The sequence below is a fragment of the Schistocerca piceifrons genome, chromosome 4, assembly GCF_021461385.2.
Source record: "Schistocerca piceifrons isolate TAMUIC-IGC-003096 chromosome 4, iqSchPice1.1, whole genome shotgun sequence".
Taxonomy (NCBI): Eukaryota; Metazoa; Arthropoda; class Insecta; order Orthoptera; family Acrididae; genus Schistocerca; species Schistocerca piceifrons.
In genome coordinates, this window is record NC_060141.1 from 1,720,715 (window position 1) to 1,737,738 (window position 17,024).

Consider the following 17,024-nt stretch of genomic DNA (forward strand, 5'->3'; position numbering starts at 1 on the left):
TGCAGAGCATAAAAATATGTGCATCTGATCCAAATATCTCTTTTGAAGTGCTACTGGTTTCACTTTTAAGCCCTCTTAAATTTGGCGAAAACTGTTGTGTAGTTCAATGACTTTTTTTATTTTTTGTAAGCTGTAGCTTGGATTTTGCACAGATTAATTTTATTCTGCATGCTTCATATGTGCAGAATTTAATTCTAGTTGGAGCTTTTCTTGTTGGGATTATTCCTATGGTTGGTCCACTTCATATGGAAAATGCATCTTGAATTTTGAAGCTAACCTCGCGCACAGTGTCTCGCATAAAGGAATAACTGGAAGGTGGCTTGTATATGTAAATAAACACGCAAAATGCACTGATTTTACACTTAGCTTATTTAGTGACACATTCTACACTAACATGCAGATGAACAGTATAGCATCGGTTTATTCCATTCTAAACTACTAATATAGTAGAGGTCCAATAAAACACACCTGCCATTTGGAGTGGTTGACACTTGTTTAAAAGGAAGGAGCAGACTTAGGAATAGACTTCAAATCATAAGCATTAACATACTTTCAGTGAATTTAGATTGAAAATAAGTCATCAATGATGGTAAAGTATTACTGTTTATCTATTTGATCAAAACTACTTTAAAATGGTGTACAAACGGAACTCTTCCACGTGTATAATTTATACTTCACGTCCTTCTTGTGCAACATTTACCAACATAATGAAAACTATATTAGGAACATAAAACACTCTCTCTGTGGCAATCAAAGTGTGCGGTGTGTAACATCAGTGGCTTTTACACATTTATTCTTGCTTAAGTCCCTGCTATCCTCTCTCAGAATATTAAACTGCTTTATTCTAACATCTTGAGACTATTTCTGGTGACTTTCTTCTTTGCGAAAGTATGCTGACTGTGATGGCTAGTTAATCATAGACATTAGTAATCTCTTTTTTTCCTTTTTGGGGTTAGCATTATTATTACTAGCTAATTATTAATGTTAAATAAAGTATAAACTGCAAAAATTTTTACCAGGCACCGTGGGCTTCTAAAATTGTATATACGTTGACTACACCAGATGACGTTTCAAGAGCGAGGGTTGTAACATTATTTAGATGCATCCTCAAACAGACAGGAGCACCTCACATTGAAGCAATACTGGGGTAAGCTACTTTAGTGTAAAAATTAAAGCTACCATTAATAATATGTGACAATAATTTGTTGCCTGAGTAATGAAGCTTCTGTACAGAAAGGTATGCTTTAGCTTCTTCAGCCTAGAAGTTAGATATCTATCTACAGTCTTTGTTTTTTTTTGTCCTAGCTTTCTAAACCAGTTTTGTACAGGTTTAAAACCGTTGATACCTAGAAAAATGTGTACCATGTTAGATAATACTGATAGGCAGAGCATATAGATGTCAGAGCCAATGTGGAACACAGCAATAATCTGCTGTTAATATAGACTTCTTCATTATCAATCTGACATTCACCACTGGATGAAGGTCTCCTCCATGCACTGTTTTAAACATCCGTTTTGCTCCTGGTGTTTCCATAGGTTATTGATTTGGTCCTTTCTTATCTCTTGGCATTTGGAAAATAGCTTCCTTGGTGTGTCTACCATCTGTTTACTTGACTGTGTCCTATGCATCTGTTATGTTTTCAATACAGTTGTAATTAATTGGTCCTCTCCAGTGTGGTCCCAGAGCCATTTGCTTATTTTAGTAATGCATCTTTTAACTGAATGCTCACTGACCCTCAGCCTTTAAGTGGTCTCAGTTTTTAAATAAAAACTGATAATACACACTGACTATAACCTTTACTTTTCAGGATCATCAGAAGTTTAGTTTTGAAACCTATATTTAATTTTCCAAAAAGCCTCCGGCCATTTTTACTTTTCTGTTTATTTATGTTAGTATCCACCTTATCATTTCCCATTGCTCTAAAAACAAGACCTCAACTGTTTGTGGAACTTCATTGTTAATTTCAATCATTTTCCATTCTGTGTTGTATATGTGGGTTATTCATCATTTTAGTATTGTTATAATTTATTTCAAAGATTACTCTATCCCAGGATGTCTCTATTATGTTCTTTCATCAGTTGTTGAAGTTTGTCTGTACTACTACACACTTATTCTGTGAACAACTGTGAGGCAAATGCAATCTCCCAGGCTAGACTTATCTCACTTGTGATTTCCTCACTATCCTGATGAAGATATTTATTCCTCAATATCTTGAGGCAGGTTGAATTGGTATCTTGTTTCTCTAAGGCTGTTAATATAAATTTATTTGAAACCTTGGCTAAAACTTTCTCAGAATCTATGAATCTCAGATGAAGTGGTAATTTTTATTTTGTGCTCCAATCTATGTTTAGTTCATGACTTAAAAATTGATACATTGTGCTGTATCCACTTAAATATCCAGTTTTATTTAATTTAGCAAATTTGGCCATATTCCTTTAGGAGTTTTCTTGAAACTCATCTGTTAATCAGTTGATTCGGACTATTTGAGATTTGCTTTTCTTCCATCTTTTTTTACGCCTGCAACATCTTTTTCTATTTGTCTAAGTTCCTATGTTAAATAATTATCCCTGTTTTCTATGTCCAAATAACCTCCCTTTTCCATGGTGCTGAACTGGTGCTTAATTTGATCTGGTATTCCTGCCCAAACTTTAATGAATCAGAAATCCTAATGTGTATTTGTGATGTCCTGCCAGATGCATTTCCTCCTAGCTTTGTATCTAGCGCCACACGTATTTTTAAAGTCATTAAAAATTGTTGAATTCTCTAAAATTTCTGTTTCGTTTGATCAGATATAGTCATTTCATGTCCATATCCATACTCTCCCTTCAGAACTCTCTTTAAAATTCCGAAGGCAGCAGGAGTAAAATACAGGGAACTTAACACTATTTACAATTTGTACAAAAACCAAATGAGAGTTATGAGTCGAGGGGCATGAAAGGCAAGCAGTGGTTGAGAAGGGAGTAAGACAGGGTTGTAGCCTATCCACGATGTTGTTCAGTCTGCATATTGAGCAAGCAGCAAAGGAAACAAAAGAAAAATTTGGAGTAGGAATTAAAATCCACGGAGAAGAAATAAAAACCTTGAGGTTTGCCCATGGCATTGTAATTGTATCAGAGACAGCAAAGGACCTGGAAGAGTAGTTGAATGGAATGGACAGTGTCTTGAAAGGAGAATATAAGATGAACATCAACAAAAGCTAAACGAGGATAATGGAATGTAATTGAATTAAATCAGGTGATGCTGAGGGAATTAGATTAGGAAATCGGACACTTAAAGTAGTAGACAAGTTTTTGTTATTTGGAGAGCAAAATAACTGATGATTTTAGAAGTAGAGAGGATATAAAATTTAGAGTGGCTATGTCAAGGAAAGCATTTCTGAAGATGAGAAATTTGTTAAGATTGCGTATAGATTTAAGTGTCAGGAAGTCTTTTCTGAAAGTATTTGTATGGGGTGTTGCAATGTATGGAAGTGAAAGTAGGACAATAAGTAGTTTAGACAAGAAGAGAATAGCAGCTTTCAAAATGTGCTACAGAAGAATGCTGAAGATTAGATGGGTAGATCATGTAACTAATGAGGAGGTACTGAATAGAATTGGGGAGAAGAGGAATTTGTGGCACAACTTGACTAGAAGAAGGGATCAATTGGTAGAACACGTTCTGAGACATCAAGGGATCACCAGTTTAGTATTGGAGGGAAGCACGGAGTGTAAGAGTCGTAGAGGGAGACAAAGAGTGAATATGCTAGGCAGATTCAGAAGAATGTAGGTTGCAGTAGTTACTCAGAGATGAAGAAGCTTGTGCAGGGTAGAGTAGCTTGGAGAGCTGCATCAAACCAGTCTATGGACTGAAGACCACAACAACAACATCCATTTAGTAATTGTCATCTGTTTTCATTTTACTTTTTTTTTCTGAATGTGTTAAGAAACAACACCTAATGCTTGACTTGTGTTGTCTCTGCTATAATATCCAACATTCTCCACTGAATTATTTTTCTTTGGTATTGTTCTACTTGTGGATTAGAATACCTTTTTGCCAACTTTTAGTGTGATTTGTTTTTGTTTATCAGCTTCTGCAACCCTTTGTAAAGGGTTTCTACCTCACTGTGATGTAGGCCTGTTGATGCAAACACATGAATGAATTGATTTCTTCCTGTCTTTCTTTATAGTGGCTGGCGGTAGAAGGTTTTTAGTTCTGAAATATTGTGGTTTGATGTTTAGTGTTATATTTTATGAGAGAGTAGTTAAATTTTCACTATAGGTGTGTGTGTGTGTGTGTGTGTGTGTGTGTGTGTGTGTGTGTGTGTGTGTGTGTGTGTGTGTGTGTGTGTGTCGGGATGGGGTGGGGTGGGGGGAATGGGAAGAAATTACATGTCGTGTCCCACAAGGATCCATCTTAGGGCCATTGCTTTTTTGTGTACATTAATGATCTCTCATCAGTTACACTGCCAGAAGGAGAGTTCATTTTGTTTGCAGATGACACAAGTATTGCAATAAATAGTATGTCAAGTGTAGTTCTAGAAAGATCTGCTGGTGGTATTTTCATGGATATTAATAAATGGTTTAAAGCCAACTTACTGACATTAAACTTCGAAAAGACTCACTATATGCAATTCAGAACCTGTAAGAGGTTTCCACCCAACATATGCATAAAGTATGAAGAAGAGCAGATAGAAGAGGTTGAGTCTTAAATTCCTTGGGTTACAACTTGATAATAAATTCATTTGGGAGGAGCACACCACAGAACTGCAGAAACGCGTTAACAAATCTGTATTTGCAATTCGGGTGTTAGCAGACATAGGCAACATAAAAATGAAAAAGCTTGCATACTTTGCCTACTTTCATTCCATAATGTCATATGGTATAATATTTTGGGGTAACTCTTCAAATCAAACAAGTTTTCAGAGTCTAAAAGCATGTAATTCATATTATTTGTGGAGTACATTCACAGACGTCCTGTAGAAACCTCTTCAAAGAACTGGGTATACTAACTACTGCCTCTCAGTATATTTACTCTTTCATGAAATTTGTCCTAAATAATATCTCTCTCTTTTTTTTCCAACAAACAGCTCAGTTCATACATACAATACCAGGAACAAAAATGATCTACACAAGGACTTAAAAGCACTTACTTCAGTTCAAAAAGGGAACCGCTACTCAGGAACACTCATCTTCAATAATTTGCCAGCAAACACAAAAAATTAGCTACAAATAAAAATTACTTTAAAAGGAGCCTGAAAGACTTACTAGTGGCCAACTCCTCCTACTCCATTGACAAATTTTTTAATAGAAACAAATGATGTATTGTATATACTCATACAAGTAGTATTGTTGTTTCAGCTTAAAAAATGATGTATTGTATATACTCATGCTATTAGTATTGTTATTTCAGCTTTAAAAAACAAAAGTTGACATGTTCCACACCCACAAGGATCTCTTCAGCATGGCTCTATGGAACACGATACTAAGCTAATCTAATCTCCCTTCGCTCTCTTCAATCCTCCACCATCACCTCCATCCCCTTGCCCCATTTTTCCATCACCCATCCCACCTCTCTCCTACCTTAAACAACCTGTCTCTGTCCTTCATGCTTCTTGCACTTCCTTTCCCCCCTCACACCTCCAGCTCTGCTATCATCTGCCCCCCCCCCCCACCCCCTACTCCACCCTCTGTGTATGTTATTGTATTTGGGTCTGTCTGCCTAATTCAGTGTCGTTGTTTACAGCTTATTTAAGTCTCTCTGTCCAGAACTTGTCCCAGAAGATATTTCAACTGTAAATACACATACAGCCTTTGGAAGAATACCTGCTACGCTGTCAGAGGCTGTAAATAAGAGCAGGTGTTGCAGATCCAAGGCAAGAAGTTAATCATCAAACAGATGCGGAACATGTCACACTGGTATCTTTGGCTTTTAATATCAGTTTTTAGAATTATTTGACCATCGGTTTTACTAGTAGTATTAGGAATAACAATAATAATAATAATAATAATAATATTGTTGTTGTGGTCTTCAGTCCTGAGACTGGTGTGATGCAGCTCTCCATGCTACTCTATCCTGTGCAAGCTTCTTCATCTCCCAGTACCTACTGCAACCTACATCCTTCTGAATCTGCTTAATGTATTCATCTCTTGGTCTCCCCCTACGATTTTTACCCTCCACGCTGCCCTCCAATACTAAATTGGTGATCCCTTGATGCCTCAGAACATGTCCTACCAACCGATCCCTTCTTCTGGTCAAGTTGTGCCACAAACTTCTCTTCTCCCCAATCCTATGCAAAACTTCCTCATTAGTTACGTGATCTACCCATCTAATCTTCAGCATTCTTCTGTAGCACCACATTTCGAAAGCTTCTATTCTCTTCTTGTCCAAACTATTTACCGTCCATGTTTCACTTTCATACATGGCTACACTCCATACAAATACTTTCAGAAATGACTTCCTGACACTTAAATCTATACCCGATGTTAACAAATTTCTCTTCTTCAGAAACGCTTTCCTTGCCATTGCCAGTCTACATTTTATATCCTCTCTACTTCGACCATCATCAGTTATTTTGCTCCCCAAATAGCAAAACTCCTTTACTACTTTAAGTGTCTCATTTCCTAATCTAATTCCCTCAGCATCACCTGACTTAATTCGACTACATTCCATTATCCTTGTTTTGCTTTTGTTGATGTTCATCTTATATACTCCCTTCAAGACACCATCCATTCCGTTCAACTGCTCTTCCAAGTCCTTTGCTGTCTCTGACAGAATTACAATGTCATCGGCGAACCTCAAAGTTTTTATTTCTTCTCCATGGATTTTAATACCTACTCCAAATTTTTCTTTTGTTTCCTTTACTGCTTGCTCAATATACAGATTGAATAACATCGGGGAGAGGCTACAACCCTGTCTTACTCCCTTCCCAACCACTGCTTCCCTTTCATGTCCCTCGACTCTTATAACTGCCATCTGGTTTCTGTACAAATTGTATATAGCCTTTCGCTGCCTGTATTTTACCCCTGCCACCTTTAGAATTTGAAATAGAGTATTCCAGTGAACATTGTCAAAAGCTTTCTCTAAGTCTACAAATGCTAGAAACGTAGTAATAATAATAATAATAATAATAATAAATGGTCAAACCCGGTACAACATAACAGGCATGCACGGTGGATACAAGCAGAAACAGACACATACAAGATGATACAACAAATGCCTGAAGTGATAATTTTGCAACATGAAGTCACCCGAGCAATTAATTCTACACACAATTGGAAAGCCCCTGGAAATGATAAAATAGCAAATTACTGGCTAAAGAAGTTCACCTCAACACATTCACATCTAACTAAGTTATTTAACAGTTACATTGCAGACCCATACACATTCCCTGATACACTTGCACATGGAATAACCTATCTGAAACCTAAAGATCAAGCAGACACAGCAAACCCAGCTAAATATCGCCCCATAACATGCCTACCAACAATATACAAAATATTAACTTCAGTCATCACACAGAAATTAATGACACATACAACACAGAACAAAATTATAAATGAAGAACAAAAAGGCTGCTGCAAAGGAGCACGAGGATGTAAAGAGCAACTGATAATAGATACAGAGGTGACATATCAAGCTAAAACTAAACAAAGGTCCCTACACTACGCATACATTGATTACCAAAAAGCCTTTGATAGTGTACCCCACTCATGGTTACTACAGATTTTGGAAATATACAAAGTAGATCCTAAATTGATACAGTTTCTAAACACAGTAATGAAAAACTGGAAAACCACACTTAATATCCAAACAAATTCAGATAACATCACATCACAGCCAATACAGATTAAGCGTAGAATATACCAAGGAGACTCATTAAGTCCTTTCTGGTTCTGTCTTGCTCTGAACCCACTATCCAACATGCTAAATAATACAAATTATGGATACAATATTACTGGAACATACCCACACAAAATCACACATTTGCTATACATGGATGATCTAAAACTACTGGCAGCAACAAATCAACAACTCAACCAATTACTAAAGATAACAGAAGTATTCAGCAATGATATAAATATGGCTTTTGGAACAGACAAATGTAAGAAAAATAGCATAGTCAAGGGCAAACACACTAAACAAGGAGATTACATATTGGATAACCACAGCGACTGCATAAAAGCGATAGAAAAAACAGATGCCTATAAATACCTAGGATACAGACAAAAAATAGGATTATATAATACAAATATTAAAGAAGAACTAAAAGAAAAACATAGACAAAGACTAACAAAAATACTGAAAACAGAATTGACAGCAAGAAACAAGACAAAAGCTATAAATACTTATGCTATACCAGTATTGACCTACTCATTTGGAGTAGTGAAATGGAGTGACACAGACCTAGAAGCACTCAATACACTTACACGATCACAATGCCACAAATATAGAATACATCACATACATTCAGCAACAGAAAGATTCACATTAAGCAGAAAGGAAGGTGGAAGGGGATTTATAGATATAAAAAACCTACATTATGGACAGGTAGACAATTTAAGAAAATTCTTTCTAGAACGAACAGAAACTAGCAAAATACACAAAGCAGTCACTCATATAAATACATCAGCTACACCATTGCAATTTCATAACCACTTCTACAACCCTTTAGATCACATAACATCAACAGATACAAAGAAAGTAAATTGGAAAAAGAAAACACTACACGGCAAGCACCCGTATCATCTAACACAGCCACACGTCGATCAAGACGCATCCAACACATGGCTAAGAAAAGGCAATATATACAGTGAGACGGAAGGATTCATGATCGCAATACAGGATCAAACAATAAATACCAGATATAACAGCAAGCATATTATTAAAGATCCCAATACCACAACAGATAAATGCAGACTTTGCAAACAACAAATAGAAACAGTAGATCACATCACAAGCGGATGTACAATACTAGCAAATACAGAATACCCCAGAAGACATGACAATGTAGCAAAAATAATACATCAACTTGCCATAAAACATAAACTAATAAAACAACACGTTCCCACATACAAGTATGCACCACAAAATGTACTGGAGAATGATGAATACAAATTATACTGGAACAGAACGATTATAACAGATAAAACAACACCACATAACAAACCTGACATCATACTCACCAATAAAAAGAAGAAATTAACACAAATAATTGAAATATCCATACCCAACACAACAAATATACAGAAGAAAACAGGAGAGAAAATTGAAAAATACATCCAACTGGCTGAGGAAGTCAAGGACATGTGGCATCAGGATAAAGTCGACATTATCCCAATTATACTATCAACTACAGGAGTCATACCTCACAATATTCACCAGTACATCAATGCAATACAGCTACACCCAAACATATATATACAACTACAAAAATCTGTAATTATTGATACATGTTCAATTACCCGAAAGTTCCTAAATGCAATATAACATATACCATACAGTTACAAGGAAGTCACGCTTGACCGAGGTCCGCGTCACGTTCCATTTTTAACCAGACTTAAGTCTGAGAAAAAAAAGTCAATAATAATAATAATAATAAAGTTTGTCCTTTACTTCTTTCTTCCATGCCTTTTCACATCCTAAAATATGTGGCATCATCTTTTCTTTCTTAGACATTTGAACATTTCTGAGATGAAAGGGCATCTTTTGTCTCATTCTTCCTTCCCATTATGTTCTTGTTTCACCCCTCTTGCATCACTGTGCATTCTCTATGCATTCATTCTCTCTCTCTCTCTCTCTCTCTCTCTCTCTCTCTGGTATTTTGGATAACTTGCTAGCATCAGCATTATTTCAATCTGTTTATCTTCTGACCATGCATCTTCTATGAATGCCACCTCAAAATCTGCACAGCTTTCAACTGTTGTTCCTATGTGCATGCACCACCAAACTATGTCTCCCATAGCTTCCTTGCTTCAAAACAGATCTCCCATCCATCCAGTAGGTCACCCTCCTTTGAAGTTCTCCAAAAAAGGTACAAGGTGGATTGATCCTTTCAAATTAGATTTGTCTATCCCACTTAAACATTAGTTATGACACTCTGTGACTGCTAATCCATTGTGCACACTATGTGATTCTGCCTTTAATTCCTTTTTTATACATTCCTGTATGTCTGCTTCAGTCTTGTTATTGTTCTTGGCATTTCCTCATATGTTTCCACTGCAGTCTTCTTCGTTCTGGTGACATATCTATGAACCCTTGTACATTGAATTCTGCTTCCACATTTTCTTTCTTATATAACTCTGTGCTTTCCCAGATTTCCTCCCTCTTTCTCTCTTATTATTAAATACATTGATGCTTTGATTTGATTTCGTAGTTCCAGTTCACTGCTGGTCATTTCTTCCTTTTGTTGATCTTTGCATAACCCTGAACATGACGTACTACTGTATGTGAGATTTTCTTGCATTCTGATTTTGCTGCTATCCAAAAATTCTGAAGTCTTACACTCAAGTACTTGCTCCATTTTGTTGTCTTATAGTCTATATTTATCCCACTAAAAATGTCTGCTAGTTTGGCAATATGATAATTTGTAATCTTACAAGCTTAACAATTGCCATGTAATTTGGATAAAAATGTAAGGTACATTTTCAACACAGTTAGCTCTAAATCTTGACGTGCTATTTCACACCCAAAAATACAGCTGTAACCACCAAAATATTATACTGTGTTGATGCTAGACAGTCTATGATGTTGCTTCTTGTGACTTTCGCTTCTAGTTGTCTTGAATGAATGTGGCTACATAGCATAGGATGCTCTGCAATGTGTGGAACTATTCCAAGGCATTCTTGTGACTATTGTGGTTGTTAAACACATTGACAATTACTTCTTTTCTATACCAAAATTCATTCAACACCTTAATCTGCCTGCACAATTCTACATTAATTCCTACTTGTTGTTCAACAGTATGAGCACTCCTTTCTATTGCCAACTCTTTTGTTCGCCCATAATGCTAATCTCTTCGTAACGTGCGCGTGGGGCACACAATACTCATTAAAGCCTGTACTATGGTAAGTGAGCGGGGTTCACCTTACGAGACAGGAATTTCGTATAGATATTGACCACATGTACCTGAATGGTGGCAAAATCAGATTTACACCCACTCTGTAATAACAATGATCCGTCAAGTAAGTTCAAAATGAAATTACACGTCAGTATGTACCAAACGCAACACTGAAGATGTTACCAATTTGATAATAATATGGTCGCCAGCCTAATTAGGCATTAACTGAGTTTCTTCCCTGTACAAGTTGATGTATATTCATGCAAAACAACACGTAGTAACACTGCATATTATAGTAAAATTTTAGAACCAGAAAATCCATTGAACTGATAGTTTCACGTTGCGTACTGATATGGGAAAACCATGAATACATAACGGTGCACTATAATGTATACTACAAAGCTTCATACTGTCTATAGATCTGATTAAAATCGGGCATAGGTTACCCTAGAAATAGCACTTTCGAGCCACACACAAAATGTCAATTTTGATAAAGATAAAACATTGATAAATTTTGACTTATATATGGACTTTAACTTTTGCTGGTCAAACCAATGTGGAACACTTCAGAATTCAAATGAATAAAAGGGGGGGGGGACCCTGAAACTGTTTTGATCACTATATTAAAAAAATTGATTACTGAAATTATCATGCATTCGATTTCCAGTATATGAGTTACTATTCTTTTTATCTTATTTACTTCTCATTTAAATACTTTTATATCTGTCTCGAAATAATTAAAGTTATCTTTCAACTTTCTTAGACCTTTGTTATTCATTTACTGGTTCATTAACAAAACAGTTCTTTAAACACCATTCTAACATAACTAGGTCTGCAAGTAATTATTATTAACACAAAATTTAATTTTTCATTTCGGGACACTCGGATTGCACAACATTTGGAAAGGACCCTCTCTAGGTTAGTTGTGAGGATAATTAAATGAGGGGAAAGTTCTGGTAAAATTTAGGTTATTATTGAACAGTTCACTCTATGGTCCATACGCATACAGTACTAAAAGTTTCAACCTGCTTGTATCGATGCAGCGGTTGGCAAGCGGCAAGATGGCGAGGCACAGGCACACATACAACCACAGCTATGGCTCTTGATGTATCGGCACTTTCATTCTTCTTAGCGTCACAATACTTTTCCATTTAGTGCCTATGGAATGTTGCCATGCTGTGTGGGCATTTGAACAGCATACCCGAGGCTCAGTGAAACTACATCTTCCAGGAGAGCCTCCTCGCTCCAGAACGTGTTGCTCAGACCAATGCCAAACTCCAACTACTATTGCTGAGCCCGTTGCGCCATACAGTGCCCATGCACAGTTTCCCGCGCTCACCTGCCATCCACCTTTTACCGCTCCCTTACAGACAGGGTATTCACCTGAGGTTTTGCATTCTACATATCCTAAAACATTGCCTACGTATGCACCAGACGCACAGTTACAATTTTAAACATCTTACAACAGTCTCAACATTTGTTACATTTCAATTCTATTACAATATTGCTTGACATTTGACATAAACATTAATATTTACATTGAAACTTGTTTACAGTTTTCTTAACACAATGATATGAAACAAAAAAGAAATGAAATCAGAACATCAATTACACTAGTTTAATGAAAAATCAGATGGAAAAAAATTTACTTATATGTAAAATAGTACAGCATTGTTGTTGTTAAATCTTCACCATCACTTTCACTTTTTATATTATAGTTTCAGTTTGTTCTCCCCACATTCTTCTTCACTGAAGATTGTACTGATCACTCATTGCCTCTTGTAACATACCAGTGTGCTGGAGCAAGAATCATCATATGCTATATCACTCATTACTACTTTAAAGATCAGAATGATAGCACTTATGGATGACAACAGTCAATTTAAAACTTTTTATTTCACTGAACAATGTTTTCTGATGAGAAATAATTTATACACACACCTGTTTTCCTCCTCTGTTGTCAGCAGTCTGACTACTTTCCTCATCTCAAACAATCACACCTTGCTCAAACTGCCATGCTAGCTCCAACCCCACTAAAAAAATTGCAAAGACACAGTAATCTTACTATCATAACTTTACACAATGCCAGGTCTCATTTAAATGGTGTAAAATAAAATATTAAATTGTATTTTTTCTAAACATAATAAGCAAACAAAAATAAGAAGTAAGTCTCTGGCCCTATATGTTGGTGACTATTATGTTGAGCAGTTATGCTACAATACCAGAGCTGCAAACATAAGCTAATAATGCTAACAATGTCTGGGGAGTCAATAAATCTTTCTCTCTGCAGAGGAACACATAGTTTCTAAACTGTAAGAGACATAGTATTAAATCTGAAAAATTGTCTTTCACAGAAAATGCTTTAAAGGTGAAGGCATTTTGACCCAGCATACTGTTTGAATGTACAAGGAAATTCTTAAAAAAATATTAATAGACTTGTAAAATTAACTGAAGTCTCATTATCATGTACCAATGCAAGCTTTCATGGCCGATATTAGTGATGTTGCTGACATTTTATTTATAGGCAGAAAGCTATGGTCCAAGGCATAATTCCCTGCCTAATTTTTCATCTTCTACCACTGGTGATTTCATCAGAGGCTTTAATGACTAACAAAGCTATTACAGGCTCAAAACAAGCTCAGCAAGCCAAACTGTTTGTAAGTATACAGACAATGGTTGGTTCATGACATCATCAGACCACTGCCAAAGGAGTCATTCCAACATATGCTATGGAGCCCGTAGAGGGAAAAGCTGATGCTGTTTGTTTTATTTAGCACTAGGGCCCACAACTTGTCTAATTTCAATACTTCTTTTCTGCAGAAACTGTTTTTGTGCTTTGGAGTTTCTATGACCTCCCTGTGCATCCTTGTGTAGTAATTATTAGATCTTACTAAAACCAAAATGTGAAATTAATGAATTTGATGGTTTTCCAGTGCTCCTGCATGATCTGCTACTGCCAATTTGCCCATCTTGCCAAGGTGACAGTTGCTCAGGTGTTTGTGCTGTACTGGATTTTCCTTAAAGAGGATGGAAAGATGTAGAACAAGAGCCACTTACAACTTGCTTTTAGCCACAATTACCTTCAGTGATTTCCTTTTAAAGGCAGTAGTTATTGTTTTAAATTATAAAGTAATGCACTAATTAAGTTTTTTTTTGTGTGCAGTATAAACTCGTTTCACGGCTTTTTTCTCATTTGTAAGTACCTTGGGAGTTTACATAGATACTGAATGTGATGTCTGAGGGTGAGATGTTATGCCTGTCTTTCCCTGTAGACATTGGTTTATGTTCTCAGTGCAATAAGAAAACCAGGAAATAAGAATTATGATGATTTAGGTGATGTTGTTATGGGACAGTATCTTTTTACAGATACTGTGCCTCATCCATCATTCATAAATTCACACACATGCAACATACCATTTACTGCATTTGTTTACATTAAATAATAACATAGAATAAAGGTATTGTGATAGTATTTCTTATCAAATACTTTGGATACAGTCAAATATGTTTTATTTTATAACAATAACAATTACATCTGTACTTACATTAATCTATTCTATAGCTGCTTTCAGTAACACAGTTACTATTTTACATAACAATTATGCCTTCCATTGTATTTTTATAATATTTTTTCACTCTGTAGCTGTAGCTGCTGAACATGAGAAACATATGAATAAACTTAACATTTTTGGAATTTACTATAGTTATTATTTGAAAGAGTATTATTACAAGAAAAATAATTGTTTAACTATCTAGCTTGTCATTATAGATCATTTTTCTCCTGACTTTTTCTGGTGTACAATCTGATCCCTCTGTAGGATCATTGTATGTGCTTTCTGAATTGCATGTGCATTTAAATATGAAGTTATGGGGATGTTAATTAATAAACACAGACTCACAACATATGGGCAATTTATTCCTAATATATCACTAAAACAGTTCAACATATATATACATCATCATCATGACATTAAGATAGTTCTTGATAACTCTCATTGTATTCCTGTGTGATATACATCACATGGGTTTGCAACATAGTCCATGCTGTCAACCTAACCTAACCGTAACTTGACTGTAACTGAAATTTCACTAATTGTAACTGATATGCAGCTTACTCACAAATGGATCATGTCCAGCTATATATGTTTTCACCTCTTGGCAGGATGCCTCACTTAATGGTTTTTTAGCCAAATAAAAGTGGATGCTACAATAACTGATCATACAAAAAAGAGAAATTGTTAAGGTAACCAGCTTGGATTTTTAACACTAAATACTTCATGTACATGATGTTTTGTGTCCTTGTGTATGACACAAACACAAAGACAATACTTCTTCATATTGTAATGATAGATTCAATAAAAATTCCCTGGTGTCTAAGAGACTTACCATTTATAATTTATTTGACAAAAGTTTAAACTTTCATGATTTCCTTTATAAAATAGAATATGGGAAATCTAAGAACAGCACTGTGTTCTGTTCATGCTTTGGTGTCATCAGAACAGAATTGTGAAATATTACAAGGTATAAAAGTGGTTGGTGTCTTGAAACTGTTCCTTAATTAACTAATAACTTTTGAATATAATAGAGGGAAACATTCCACGTGGGAAAAATATATTTAAAAAGAAAGATGATGAGACTTACCAAACAAAAGTGCTGGCAGGCCGATAGACACACACACACACACACACACACACACACACACACACACACACACACACACACACACACACAAAATTATAGCTTTCGCAACCAACGGTTGCCTCGTCAGGAAAGAGGGAAGGAGAGGGAAAGACAAAAGGATTTGGGTTTTAAGGGAGAGGGTAAGGAGTCATTCCAATCCCGAGAGCGGAAAGACTTACCTTAGGGGGAAAAAAGGACGGGTATACACTCTCTCTCACACACGCGCACGCGCGCGCATATCCATCAGCATATACACAGACACAAGGAGACAAATGTCTGCTTGTGTCTGTGTATCTGCAGGTGTGTGTGTGTGTGTTTTTGTGTGTGTGTGTGTGTGTGTGTGTGTGTGTGTGTGTGTGTGTGTGTGTGTGTGTGTGTGTGTGTGTGTGTTTTCAAGACACTGTCCATTCCATGCGACAGCTCTTCCAAGTCCTTTGCTGTCTCTGACAGAATTACAATGTCATCGGCGAACCTCAAAGTTTTTATTTCTTCTCCATGGACTTTAATACCTACCCCCAATTTTTCTTTTGTTTCCTTTACTGCTTGCTCAATATACAGATTGAATAACATCAGGGACAGGCTACAACCCTTTCTCACTCCCTTCCCAACCGCTGCTTCCCTTTCATGCCCCTCCACTCATTTCCATAATATTGTCCTCAAGTACATTGCCCTTGTATAGACCCTCTATATACTCCTTCTACCTTTTTGCTTTCCCTCCTACCTTTTTGCTTTCCCTCCTACCTTTTTGCTTTCCCTCCTACCTTTTTGCTTTCCCTCCTACCTTTTTGCTTTCCCTCCTACCTTTTTGCTTTCCCTCCTACCTTTTTGCTTTCCCTCCTACCTTTTTGCTTTCCCTCCTACCTTTTTGCTTTCCCTCCTACCTTTTCGCTTTCCCTCCTACCTTTTTGCTTTCCCTCCTACCTTTTTGCTTTCCCTCCTACCTTTTTGCTTTCCCTCCTACCTTTTTGTTTTCCCTTCTTTGCTTAGAATGGGGTTTCCATCTGAGCTTTTGATGTTCATACAAGTGGATCTCTTTTCTCCAAAGGGCTCTTTAATTTTCCTGTAGGCTGTATCTATCTTACTCCTAATGAGATAAGCCTCTATATCCTTACATTTGTCCACTAGCCATCCCTGCTTAGCCATTTTACACTTCCTGTTGATCTCATTTTTGAGACATTTGTATTCCTTTTTGCCTGCTTCATTTACTGCGTTTTTATATTTTCTCCTTTCATCAATTAAATTCAATATTTCTTCTGTTACCCAAGGATGTCTACTAGCCCTCGTCTTTTTACCTACTTGATCCTCTGC

At 36.3% G+C, this 17,024-nt stretch overlaps 1 long non-coding RNA gene across 1 annotated transcript in view; it reads left to right on the forward strand.

Moving 5' to 3' along the window:
* The window catches only part of LOC124795348, a 189,865-nt gene extending 175,356 nt beyond the window's left edge, over positions 1-14,509 (forward strand). The window contains exons 5-7 of the long non-coding RNA XR_007016679.1: positions 1,020-1,147; positions 5,723-5,895; positions 13,970-14,509. This is a non-coding gene — a long non-coding RNA (uncharacterized LOC124795348). The remainder of the gene's footprint in view (positions 1-1,019; positions 1,148-5,722; positions 5,896-13,969) is intronic.
* The last annotated feature ends 2,515 nt before the right edge of the window (positions 14,510-17,024 follow it).